At 40.5% G+C, this 13,454-nt stretch overlaps 1 protein-coding gene across 5 annotated transcripts in view; it reads right to left on the bottom strand.

Annotated features, from left to right (window-relative positions):
• Positions 1-12,917, bottom strand: part of LOC149312150 (synaptotagmin-1) — a 419,893-nt gene extending 406,976 nt beyond the window's left edge. For 3 of the 5 annotated variants that reach the window (XM_089524048.1, XM_089524049.1, XM_089524046.1), the window contains exon 1: positions 12,560-12,917. The gene's annotated coding sequence lies outside the window, so the exon portion shown is untranslated. The remainder of the gene's footprint in view (positions 1-12,559) is intronic. The other 2 variants (XM_089524047.1, XM_089524044.1) reach the window with 1 other exon arrangement.
• Positions 12,918-13,454: the final 537 nt, after the last annotated feature.

Below are 13,454 nucleotides of genomic sequence, written 5' to 3' on the forward strand. Positions count from 1 at the left end.
ATTGTATTTCAGTAGTAATTCAAATGATAGTAACATTATTTTGTTAATATAAGATATATCTTTCCTATTATAGCCTTTGTATTATATCCATGCTGGTATGGTTAATGAAAATATTAAATGACAACCCATTTACAAATTTCTACACCAAATAAAGCACTATCGGACCACTGACTGGCAAATTCATATTTGGTCCCAGAGAATAGAATCATGATTGATTAAGGAAAGGAAGCCCCTTATGTTTAGAAAATACACAAAGTTAATCACACAGTTTTCTATATGGTTGTAGAGACTAAAGCTGGGCATCATAGGACTGAAATAGTTGGCTTGGAGCAGCCTTTTTAGGCTACATTGTGGCCGTGGCAAACGGACACGCAGCCCCAATCCAGCCAGTCTCCACCCCAAATAGGAGTGGAAAAAAGCGGTCCCTTTGCCTCAAGAGCTGGCTTTTTGCCAGCTCCACATCCCCAAGCTGGATAGAAGCTGGCCAGCATGTAATCACAGTTGCAGCTTTTGTCCAGTTTGGGGGTGTGGTGTGTCTAAATGCCACACCTCCAAGCCAGTGCGAAGCCATCTTAACCAAGCTATGGAAGAACTGTACACATGTCCTGCTCCCACTTGCTGCCCATCAATACCTTCTGTGTTTGCCAATCTGTTTCCACCAGAGGCTTGGGGAAACTTAAGAATTCAGTCATTCTGACTGCATGCTTTGTTGTATTTTAAATATATTATAAAGTGCCTAGAGGACTTTGGTTTGTAAACAGTGTATAAATATTTCAAATAAATAAACAAGACTAAGTATAAACAATATAGTCTGAATATCAGTTATACAGTAGGCACACTCCTATCATGGCATAATAACTTGGGTCTGTTAGATTGTGAGAAAATTTTCTCCCCAAAAGCAGTTCTTTCCTGCTAGTTTCAAATGACAGTACCCTTCTGTCAAGAGCATGACTGTCAGGGCAATGTGAGAATGAGCAAGTCCTCACACTTTATTATCTTAAAAAAAAAAAAAAGCAGGAGTTTGAAACATCCAAAATAGTTCATCAAACCAGAAATATTCACAGCATAATCCTACACATGTTTGTTTGCTTGCAAGTAAGTTCCACTGTAATCAGCATAGTATACACCTTAGTAAGTACAATTATAATTATAAGTGAAAACATTTCTGTGTATCACTATCAGGAACAAAACTGCCACAGTTCGTTTTATTATAAATTTTAAAATAGAAGCACAGACCAGACAGCAAAATATCCCTTGCTTTACTTGCCTGTGTCCCCTTGAAAATGTGTTCTATTAATGTACTTCTACCTTTATGTTAGAATGCCTTAACAGTCTTGGTTAAAGTTCAAGGAAGGACACAAATGGCATCCATTACAGCACATGCAGAAATCCTGGAGGAGTGGCACTCCAGTAAAAAAGAAAGGATGAGGCACCAGATTCATCAATACAAGTCTGTCAACAAAATCTGCAAAATGTATTATTCAAAACTTCTCAAACAAGAATGGTTACTTTTTAAATATGTGTGCCCTGCCTGAGGAAAAGGTTCTGATGGAAATTAAGCTAGAGAATGCTGACAATGATTTAAAAAACCCAGTTTCTATACTATTTCACACACACACACACACTGTATCAATGTGATGTATATAAATATAAACATTAAAACCCAAATAATTAAATAATCCATTAAAAAAAATCCTTAGTTAAAACATTTAAAATAAGAGGCTTAAAGTGGACAATGCTGCCAATAGAGGAAAACCTGAGTAAAGAAGAAGGGCTAACAGAATATAAAGGATAGAACCTGAACATCAGTAGTTAGTAGATTCCAAATGGCACTTCCAGTATACTAAGGGAAAGGCATTTCAAAAAGCAGGGATCATCCTGGGAATGGCCCGCTTCTGGGTCACTCTGAAACAGCAATCTGCAAGTTGCAGAGCAAGCAGCAAGTTTGGTAATAAAGTCTTCAAAATCTGATAATTAATAGGAATGAAAATGAAAATAGACAATTGACTACAGAACAACATTGACTAGAAATTATTGTTTCTTTTGGGGTCACAGAGACACACTTCAGAAATCTAATTGTGGCGGGAATTAGAAAAGCTAAGACCACACTGTCAAAATATGATTAGGCCTTAGCAATATATTTAAATATATATTTGATCTCTATAACCTCTTCAGTGATCCTCAATCATGTTTCCAAGAATATGATCAAACACTTGGTACTTTCCTTCTCGCCAGTGGTTGACTCTCATGCCTGTTGCGTTTAAACTTCAAAGGAGGTATCAAAAGTTATTTCGGTGATAGGATACAGCATCTCACATAGCTCCTTTCAATTCAGGGCAAACCCCAGAGTGGATGCACTGTCCCACTGACATGGAAGCCACAGCCTCCCTCTGTTCATTGCAACCAATTTCTAGTTAATTAGATATAACCAATATATAGTTAAGGCTCCAACCATTCACTCAATGGAACTTCCTTTCCTTTCCCTCCTCCTTGTACCCTCTGGACTGCCTGACAATTGAAATCTGGTTTCAAAGGGGCATCCTCTCTCTGGTATTTACCTACAAGTCCCCCAGAACAGGTTTTGGCTTACACTTGGGGCCACAGTGGGAAGGCCCTCATCTCTGAAATCAGTCCCCTCAGAAGTCCATCAGTAGAAGTGTTTCACTGGATCCTGGTCTAAGTATTCAACCTCTATTGTATACCACTGAATGTTAGAAAGAAAGTACCAACTTACTGTTCTAATCTCAACAATATGTTTGTCAATATTTAACAGCAATATTTAATATATGTTGCTGTGCAGATGGTACAGATGGTCCACAGTTATTTCAGCTTGTTAAATAGGCAAGACCAACTTTTTCCCCAGAAATGTTACATAAAGTTAAAAAACAACAACAGAAGCCTGGAAAATAGCAATCAAACCAAAAAGATTAGGTGCCTTAAAGCTTTTCTTCTCATTCAAGTGGTTTTCATGGAGCACTTTTCTTTTAGCACTTAATCAGAAAACTATCAATGAAGAGATTTTTTAGTACCTGTTAGCATAGAAGATAGGATTATGTTTTGTAAAACATTTAAAAAATGTACACAATACAATATGAGATTGCTGAAAGCCTGAAGCAGTGCACAGAGTACCACAATTATTCCTTGACCTCTACTGAGGTCTTTGAACATTTTCCCTCTTGTCGATTTACTCTTTCCACTAGATGATTTAAAAGTTCAAAAGAGATCATGATACTTTTAGTTTACTATTATTCATGGATCAGTTATACCAGGATTGCAAATCAAAGTTCAAGGGGTTATCACCACATTCCCTGCTACATTCTACCTGAGCCTTTCTCCCTCCCCTCATATCTTTCAATGCTGCCTTCCAGAGCCTGCATTATCTGCATGTGCCAATCATTTAACCTTAGTTCTAGTAACTGAAAGTATTTTTATTGAAATATAAAGGAAAATGTTTTCAGGTTCTCCATCAACATCATTCTGAGTGGACTAACATGCCTAGAATCTGACTTACACAGCACAGTAGACCACATGGCTCTGATGTGCACTGCAAGCATTCATTCACCCAATCACTATGCCTTCCCCAGCTCTCCCCCTCCGACACACACACCGAATTTCTTAATAATTTGATACCTGAGCAGGCCTCAAGAACTTCTAAACTCTAAATTCTTTCTCACAGCTCACACCAGTTAGTATATGGCAAGTGCCACTTTTGGGAGCAACCAGGGTGCCAAAGCAGGTCTCTCCAATCCCAATGCACACACACCAGCTCTGGCATCAGCAGCTGATTCTTTAATTTGGGCATAATGGAAGAAAGTACAAAATGCAGGGATTTTATTTTCTTAATTTCAACTAACTTGCGTTTCTAGTGCAACTGGTGGATTCAATTTATCTTTTCCTTCCCCCTCCTTCCCTTCCTACTCCTCCCCTCCCTTCATCTCTTCCAAGACCTTAAACCCTTACTCACATCTGCAGGACACCCCTATAAAGAGGCAGCAGCCTAGTGACCCACCCTGAATCCCTGAATCAGAAAATACATGTTATGTGTCAACAGGCAAAAATCCCATCATGTTACACTGAAAACTTATAAAGTACAGCACTGGCCATTAACGACAAAACAAAAACAAAAGAAAAAAACCTGTTCAGCTCATATACACTCATCACTGACCAAATCCTTTTTCACTCACTTGTCAAGGCCAGGCATGCCCCATCATGGCAACAGGTCTCAATGTTTAGGCTCTAGATATTGGTATACTTCATACAAAGCATGCAGAAACATCAGGAAACCTCAGGTGACATTTTACATTCTGCTCAGAAGTATTGGATAACACAACACCTAACTATACTAAAAATGTACCAATTAAATCCTTTTACAGTAAGACAGTCCACCCTGGTACTGCTTCATAAGTTTATAGAAGAAAAGAAGGGCACTCTGTGAGTTTTTACACAGATTACACTAAAGTGGTCTCTAGGTTGATTTGAAATTAATTGGATATAGAATATCCAGCAACCAAAATCTAAATTATTCTTATTTATTCTGGTTGATTCAGAATTAAGCAGCAGGTTTTCATATCAACAAAGTCAAGCAGGGAAAAAAACACCAATTTTCACATTTTGATTCAGATCATAAGCTTAAATCCCAGTTCATGTGAGTGGATTCCCACACGTAAGACATAAAATTTCCCTTGCCTTCTTTTCCCATGTAGCCTCCTCCCACCACACATAGGCCAGATCTGTTCCAGAGGGACTCTCGAGATACTTGAGGGAGGGTATGGGGAATTCAATTTGTTCTGCAGACAAAACTGTCACCAAACCAGTTCATAGATCCAGATTGTTTACAGGCAGAATAACAATTTTATTACTGGTTAAACATGATTGAGAACATTAAACTATAAACATCTGGTAACTATTTCAGAAACTTCAATATACATAAGAAGTTTCTGCATTGTAAATGACTTTGCACTAGCGGAAAGCACATCTGCTAATAAAATGCAAGGCACCCATTTTCCCAGTTCCACAATATCCTTGCAATTTCTCCACCTATAAACACTGTTATTGAAGGTTTCAGAGACCTTCCAGTACTATATTGGATATAGGGGAAAATATGCCAGTAAGTGGGAGTGATTAAGTGAAAACTGGATATACAAGGGTAAGTGCCTTACAAGGGCCTAAGTAGCATAAAGGCACGAGATTCTATCTCTTCTTAGAACCTAAACAGGGTCAGTCAGCCCTAGTTAGTACACTTTCCCCTACTTTTTTACAGAGGATTCATTCCAGACCCCCTTGCAAAAACAGTGGCCCGTTACAGACGGGCTTAAAAGTACGCGTGGAGCGCGTACTAGGGTTAAGGCGGGGCGGGGCGGTGCTTCCGCACTGCCCTAACCCTAGTGCGCGCTGTGCACGCACAAAATGGCAGCGGCCATTCCACACGGCCACTGCCATCGATACGTGACAACCGCGCCGCCTCCAAACGAGGCGGTGCGGTTGTGACGTATTGGGGTCGCGGCAGGGCGCCTAGGGCACCCTTTCCACGACCCCGGAAGGAGCTCCGTTTCGGAGCTCCTTCCTGGTTTGGTCCGCTGGGCGCAGCCTTTAGACGGCTGCGCCCAGCGGACCAAAGGAGAAAGGGGCCAAACGGCCCCTTTCTCCTTCTCCCCGCCACTGCGGGGTGTCCTTGGGGCTTGAAGCCCCAAGGACACCCCTTTCCAGGCTGCAGGGAAGGGGCCTTTTGCCGCTTCCCTGCAGCCCGAAAAGCGGCGGATCAGGGCTTCAGTGGCTGCCACTCTGGCCGCTGAGGCCCCGATCCGGCGGGAAAGGTGCGCCTACAGGCCGCCCCTAAGGGGCGGTCTGTAACGCGCCAGTGTTTAGCATATATATTCAAGCCCCATTGGCTTGAATACAGGCATGTGACTGCGGTAGTGTACACGCGCACACCTTGGGCACGTACACCATTATTTCCCTTCCGTTCATCCCTCGTGCATAAATGATGGGCGCAGGTTCCAAAACCATGAGAATAGAGGGAGAACTGTATTTAGATGGGAGACCACCAATGAATACCAAGTGCTATAGCTGTATTTAGGAGGAAGGGACTGGTAAAATCATCATTAAGTATTCCTTGCCTAAGAAAACCCTATAAAATTCATGTGGTCACCATAAGGTGACAGGTAAATTGAAGGCATGCACACATGCACACACAGAGACACATTGTTCACTTGTGCACAGACAGGACCAGATTCAATTTCAACTCCTTAAATCTAACAGATGCAAGATAAAATCTCCAATTTATGCATTAATAAAAACTCTTACATCACTATGTTGAATGCTGCCTTCAATGTAGCTTACCACCATTTTGGGAAGAGTGGGTGGCAGCTTTCTAGACCCAGATATTCACAAAGGTGACATCTGTGCTAGATTTGCAATGCAATGGGATTGGGGGCGGGGGGGGGGGGGTACACAACCATGCTAATGATAAAGTCAGATAGATAATACAGCTGCATGTTTATGCTATACTGCTATAAACCTGGTTCAAAAGAATCAGCAGACAGAATGTGGTAATAAAAAATAACAAATATAAAATGCACAGCTTTCTGTAATTTTAAAAATAACAGTGAGAAGTTAGGAGATACCAAGAGCCTTTGCACAAAACAAACAAATAAAAAGCCCACCCAACAGTACAGTCTTTTCAATAGTAATATTCAAAAGACCTGCACTCCTTTGTAAAAAAAAAATATTTTATTGATCCTTACATAAAGAGCACATCACATGGCAGTCAACTTAAACAAAATTATCTATCAATTATAACAAAATGATATACAACAAAAAAAAATAGCATCTAGCCTAACAAAAAAGCAAACAATAAAATTCTGCCACTGAAGAAAAATAAACTAAAACCGCACCAAAATTTCATTATGACTTCTTCAAGTGTGGAATTGCAGACAACAAATTATATAAGAGAGTAGCTGGATGGATGTTCTCCAGACTACACCAAAATAAACATCCAATCACATTCATCAGAATCACTCAGTCAAACAAGTTAACTATGTATTCCTTGCTTAGTATAACTTGTGTAAACATTACTACAGCTTATCCAAATGTTTTGCCTCTTAGCATCTGGCAGTTTCAGTAAAGATAAAATGTTATGGCAGGTGAAAAAAAAATCTATTATGCATCATGCACATCCCCAAACAGTGTAGATCTGATCTTAAGCCCCAATGAATTATTTCTGATCAATGAAAAATACTATCTTAAGCTTGTGTGTGAAATGAGGAGATTTGAAACATGCAAACAGGTATTCTTGACTGGCACCTCCACCAAAATCCATTGGATAATGGACAAAATCCTGAGTATGTTGCTGTGTGCTGTTTACTTGGTTGCACTTTCAGATAAGAGAAAGATGTTAGCTGTTTCAAAATAGGTTGTTTTTTTAATGTTTCTGATCAATTCTACTCATTTAAATTGGCCACTTGATGTATGTCTCCACATATTGTTACCTAATGTCATCTCTGCAAATGAATGAAGAAAACAAACAAAAAAATGAATAAAATAAGAGAACAATATACAAAGTTCACATTATTTTTGAAGGATATATGCTCCATGCATAATTATGTTGTATACATTCTAATTTTATATTAGAGATATGCAAAAACTGTTAATTGGAAAGATATTTCATATGTAAATAATATAAGTGCCTTGTTCTGCGTTAAATATTTCTCATGTTGAATATGGCCTAAAGTAACATCAGTCCATGTTGCAGTTATCTAACATTTTGGGTTGTTTCAAAACATCAAGATATTCAGTTATTCATCAGTTTAACCATATTTTGTGTTGATTTGTTTTACTGATCCCCCCCCCCCCAAAAAAAAAACAACAACTAATAACTAGGAACTGTGGCTGAAACAGAAATGAATTCCAGAAAGAATCTGTAAAGAACCTTGAAGAACTGAGAGGCATAGCTCCCTCTAGAAGGGAAAAGAAGAAATTCCCAGTGGATGCAGCTTAAAGGAACTGGAGAAAACAAAAACAAAATATGACAAAGAAGAAAATGTTGAAATCCCAAGACATTGTAAACCCATCTGAAACTACTTAAAACTGGTATTGTCTTAGGGTTTGGATTGTATTCTGCAAAATGATTTTTCTACAGTAATCTCAACCAAAGTCAAGTGAACTATTTCTCAGGTAAGATGCTTAAGAAATAATTCTGAACTACTTTTTGAATTACAATGAAAACCGGTGCACACATAGCCATTACAAAAAGTGAAAAATTGAATGAATTGTCAAAAACAACATTCTTTTGCAGATAATGTAATGCATTTAAGACATATGTGCTAATATCCTAATTTTGTTTTGAATTTCACATCTCTTTTCAGAAGGATTTTTTTGGGGGGAATGGGCAACCTTTTTTATATTGATACAAGTTAGCTCTCTTCACATGTAACATTTAGAAAGACAGCACATTAATGCTGCCTAGATTTGTTAGTTTCACATGTAAAGTATCATAATAAATTTTATACAGATGCAGTCTTGTTTCTACATATTCATATTAAATATGCGTGCCGGATTTGTGAGACTGTGCACAAGAGGTCATATCTGAACTATTTTAAAACCTTGTCTAGTTGGTTGGTGCACTGTATTAAAAAAACTTCTATCTACTGTTGTACAGATTATTGTTGCACATTTAAAATATCCTCCAAATATTTGTTTGCCTAATACCACATTTATTAAGTCAAGCATATTTAGGGTGAAATATTTTTTGTAAATGCCATAGGTACATAATGGTCCAAGCTTTATCCAAAAAGCTTCACATGTGTGTATTTCTAATTAAGCTCTTATGGATACATTATAATACTCTAAGCAAACAAATCTAGAGGACCAAAACACCAAAGCAGTCTGACATTTTTTTTCTTCTAGAATTCTGTATGAAGATCACTGAATCCATAGATCTGAAAAGTAACAGCATGGGGAAAATGCTGCCATTATAAAGTCCTAATTTGTAAAAATTCTTTAGTATGTGAATAATCAAGATACCTGAAACTTAGTTTTCATAGGAACAGTAAGAGGTAATATGCTGAATGCTGAAGCTGAGCTGTTCAAGTTTTTTTTAATTCTAATATCTTAGAATGTTAGATATAATTGAATTTGTTATATATGAAAATGGCTTCTCATTGTATAAATAAATAAATAAATACATAAGCAACCACAACAGCATAAATAAATAATTTACTTTCCCCCTGAAGTACTATCAATTAACTTTGCAATTTCTAGAGAGGCAACATGTCTTCAAATCCTGAATAACAATGCAATATTCCGACTGCAAAGGCACAGATCTACCATTAACTTCTATTATATGCTTAGAGTCTTTTTATTATAATTAGACAAATATGGATATTGCTCTCTCATATCTCTGGCACAGTCCCTTTCTACCTCTGTAACTTCTTCCATATTCAGTCCATGGAAGATTCTTGTATTTGGGTTCATGGTACTTGTACAATTAAAAATCCAACATTGCTCCATCCTCACCCACACTCTTTTTATTTTTGTACTCTTTATGAACAAGTTCCAGAAGATCTAAACAACATATTCTACATTTGTTCAATGAGAGGGGGAAATAAAGTCAGGCTTTGATCTGTGGGATAAAACTCCTGATTCCAGATTAATATCCCTTAAAACAGAGGTAGCATGTTAGCATCAATCATTCATAAGGTGCTCTTAAGCATTCTTTTAATGTGGAGCCAAATTAGGTTGGTATGAAATGGGTACAGAGACACAATTTATGCTTTTGCAAGTGCAAAAGAGTTCACAGTTTCCAACAGAATGCCATTATCTGGCTCCCTCATTTTTCCTTCTCTTTACAGGAACTGTCTGTTGTCCTGATTTTTACTGCAAACAATTAAGATTCATAGACCACTTACAATGATGCAGACTCATTGATTTTAGTGGAAATAAACCAGTGAGGATGAGTTCAGCGAGTGGCTCTCTCTATTCTTCTTAATTTGAGGGTCATATATATTTCAAATACTCCAAGACAGGTGAACAGAGTTCTGTCTTTCTATATACTTTTCTCTAGACATTAACAACAAGCTACAAAATGCAACAGCATGGGTGGTGCGGGTGATAATGTCTCCTACACATAAAACTAGGTCACGTTTAAATAACAAAATCTTGTGCACTTTCAAGACTTATTGCAATAAATATGCCTGTATTTAAGGTACGAGACATTTCATTGTTTTTGCTGCATCAAAATACCCGTCTGCCATAGGTCAAGTTTATAAGGGACAAAGTATTTCTTAAATCCTCTTAAAGTCTGCGGAGCATTTTGCTTTCTCTGCCTGTCCTGACATGTCTGCATTTAAAACACACATACACTGGAGGGAAATCATTTGTGACATATTTATATAGACAGAATATATCCTTTAAAATGCATCATTTCAGATACTGTGGGTTCAAAACATAGGTTTTAAGATTAACCCTATGAGGCTTTTTGTTGACTCAACCAAACCTCTGTATTTATAATCTGCTTTTTACATCCGCTTTAGAATTAAAAATAGCTCCCCATTAACAATAACCATGACACACAGAATGGGTAGAAAAGCAGAAGAGCTGTTCATAGTAATCATGTTCACAAAACACGATTATACAAATAAGGGTCATGCTATGATTTGCAGAACCTAAGTGTCTAAAATTATGGTACAAATTCAGAATCGGAAAATATGTAAGAGAAACAGGGGAGATGCTGCTAATACATAGCATTTAGTGAGAAAATATATGAGATAGGACCCATCTCTAATCACAACTGGACATTTCTAAAAAACAACTTGGCATCACCCATACCAATCGGAGGTTTCTATCAGCCAACAGACCATGGCCAAACATTTTTTCCTACTCATTTAGAAGTCCACTTGGCACACTTTCCAGTAATGTTTACCTAGGAGACTTCTTGCTACCACTTCCAATCTGACCGAAATCACTCAGCTGGGTCTGATGAACAATGGTAAAAGGCAGCTTGTATCAGTGCTGATTGAATTGCAGATTGCTGGAACTGCCACAAAGACTCGTTTCTGATGAGTGTGTTTAATGAACATACGCTACTCCAGCAAGTGGCTCAATATCTTTACATTAAACAACAACAACACCCCAAACCCAAGAGGTGTCATATCCTTCAAAATGTGCTTTCGTAACTTTGTCATGCCTGTCTCTTTTAACTTTTCCCAGCACGAAAGGTAAGCCTACATACATTCTATTTTTAACTGCACTGCTAGAACCATAATGCCATATGGCTTACATAGATTATCCACAATCCGTTATACATTATCTGTGAAAGAGAAAGTGCTGGGAGAATTATGAAACAATTATAAATGGAGATGTTTTTAATGATGCTAAAAAAACAAAACAAAACCAAAACCCCAACAACCCTAGCACAAATCTGCTTTTATAGAGGCAGACAGGTCCATCATCTCTGTAATTGCTCAAGTCTACAAAAAAGCTTCACTTTCATCTCCGACCACTACCACCACCATGAAAAACTTGGACATATTTCGGGGGAATACTGCAGGAGAATACCACCTATAGCTGCATCCAAAAGGAGGCAAGTGAAGCCAGAGCAGCTAAAACACACTCTGCACAATGGAGTGTTGGGGTTGGTGGACGGAGAAGTACTGATGCCTTGTGTTGGAAATTCCTGATGCTCAAACTATTTTTTCTCTTTGCCAGATAAATGATTTCAGTGAAGAAATGGGAGGCCGAGACTTCCAAACCAAGTGGCATTAACTTTTTTTCCCCTTTCTCTTTTGGTGCCTCCATTTCCCCTACCCTTTGGTAAAAGAGAAGAAGAAGAATAGGAAGAAGAAACCAATGCTTTCCAAGAGATGATTCTCCTGTCAGGAGGAGCTGAAGGGTTTGTTTACTAAGCAGTTTTGGACCTTGTTTTCAAGCCCCCTTCTGTCCCTGGAGAGGAGACAGATTTCACCCCCTTTTACCCTCCCCCTTTTCTCTCCTCCTCCTCCTCTTTCCATTTCGCCCCATGCCACCCACAAGGGGACTCCTCCTCCTCCTCCTGATAAGAGAAACCCCCCAGATGGGTGGGAGGGAGACTTTGTGGGGGCAGAGAGATAGCCAGGCATCACCAACCCAGCCTAGGCATCCTTCTCTCCCCCAACATGGTCCTCCTCCAGAGGAACTGAGGCAACAACAACAACAACAACAACAAATAGGAGAAGGGGAGTTGGTCCAGTCTGTGCAGAGACAAAGGTTGCGTCCAGAGTGCAAGGAATATCATCTGGCTGGGTACCACTTTTCCTTGCCCTGGCTCCATGCTCTGGAATTCTGGGAATTGCAGGTGCCACAACAAACTGCAATTCCCAGAATTCCAGAGCATGGAGCCAGGGCAAGGAAAAGTGGTACCCAGCCAGATGATATTCCTTGCACTCTGGGTGCCTCTAGATGGACCAACCCCCCCTTTTAACCTGAGAATGACCCCCTCAGCATCTCCCCAGACATCTTCAGACCCACCAAGGGGCTCCATCCCAGCCAAAACCCTCCCCTCCCTCCCTCCCTTCCGCAGCCTTACCTGCCAAGCCGAGACTCCCCCCTCCGTCCTTCAGGGCTCCCTCTCCCTCTCTCTCCTCCCTGCCACTCCTGGGATGGGAGACTCCGAGAACAAATAAGGAGGAGGAGGAGGAGGAGGAGGAGTGTGGGGAGGGCGCACCTTCCTCTCACAGGCGGCGCGCCTCCATGGCTCAAGCGCGCGCGCCCAGGTCCCTGGGTTGAGAGTCTTTTCCTCCCCTCCACCAGGGCTGCCCTCCCTTTGCTTTGTGTGTTTGTGTGTGTCTGTGTCCCTCCTTTCCCCCTGGCTTTGTGTTGGGGGTGAAGTTTCAGCCTCTACCAACGGCAGGGAGGGGAGGAGGAGGAGGCTGGAGAGGGACTTGGAGCATCACCACTCTGCAGCTATCTCCAGGAATCCCTCCTCTCTCACACAGAACCTCCTCCTCCTCTGCTTCTTCATCATCCATCCTCTCCCCTAAACTCGGCTCCTGATTGGCTGGGAGGCGGAGATGGGTGCCTCCAGAGGCCAATCAGAGGCCGGGGATCCAAGGTGGGGTCTGGCGGGGTGGGTGGCGCGCGCCTGGGCGCGCGGAGGAGGCCAGCCGTCGCCCTTTTTTTCGCCTGGTGCTGCCTGCATCTTTTCTTTAACCTCGCAGTGCACAGAGAGAGAGAGAGAGAGATGGAGACAGGCAAGCGGGCACGCGCATGCGCGGGCCCGTATACAGAGAGAGAGAGAGAGAGAGAGAGAGAGAGAGAGAGAGAGAGAGACATTCCGAGGGGGATGGGGAGGGAGTTCCCCAGGAATGACAAGCAAGGACATCTCAGGAAGCGACGGAGCTGCCCTGTTTATTTCCACATTCTGTCCTAATGCTGTCCCAGCCAATAGAGTGACCCCAGGTCCTCACCCTGAAGGAGGTGGA

The sequence above is a fragment of the Sceloporus occidentalis genome, unplaced genomic scaffold (genome assembly GCF_023333645.1).
Source record: "Sceloporus occidentalis isolate IW3139 unplaced genomic scaffold, rSceOcc1.0.p SCAF_5, whole genome shotgun sequence".
Classification (NCBI taxonomy): domain Eukaryota; kingdom Metazoa; phylum Chordata; class Lepidosauria; order Squamata; family Phrynosomatidae; genus Sceloporus; species Sceloporus occidentalis.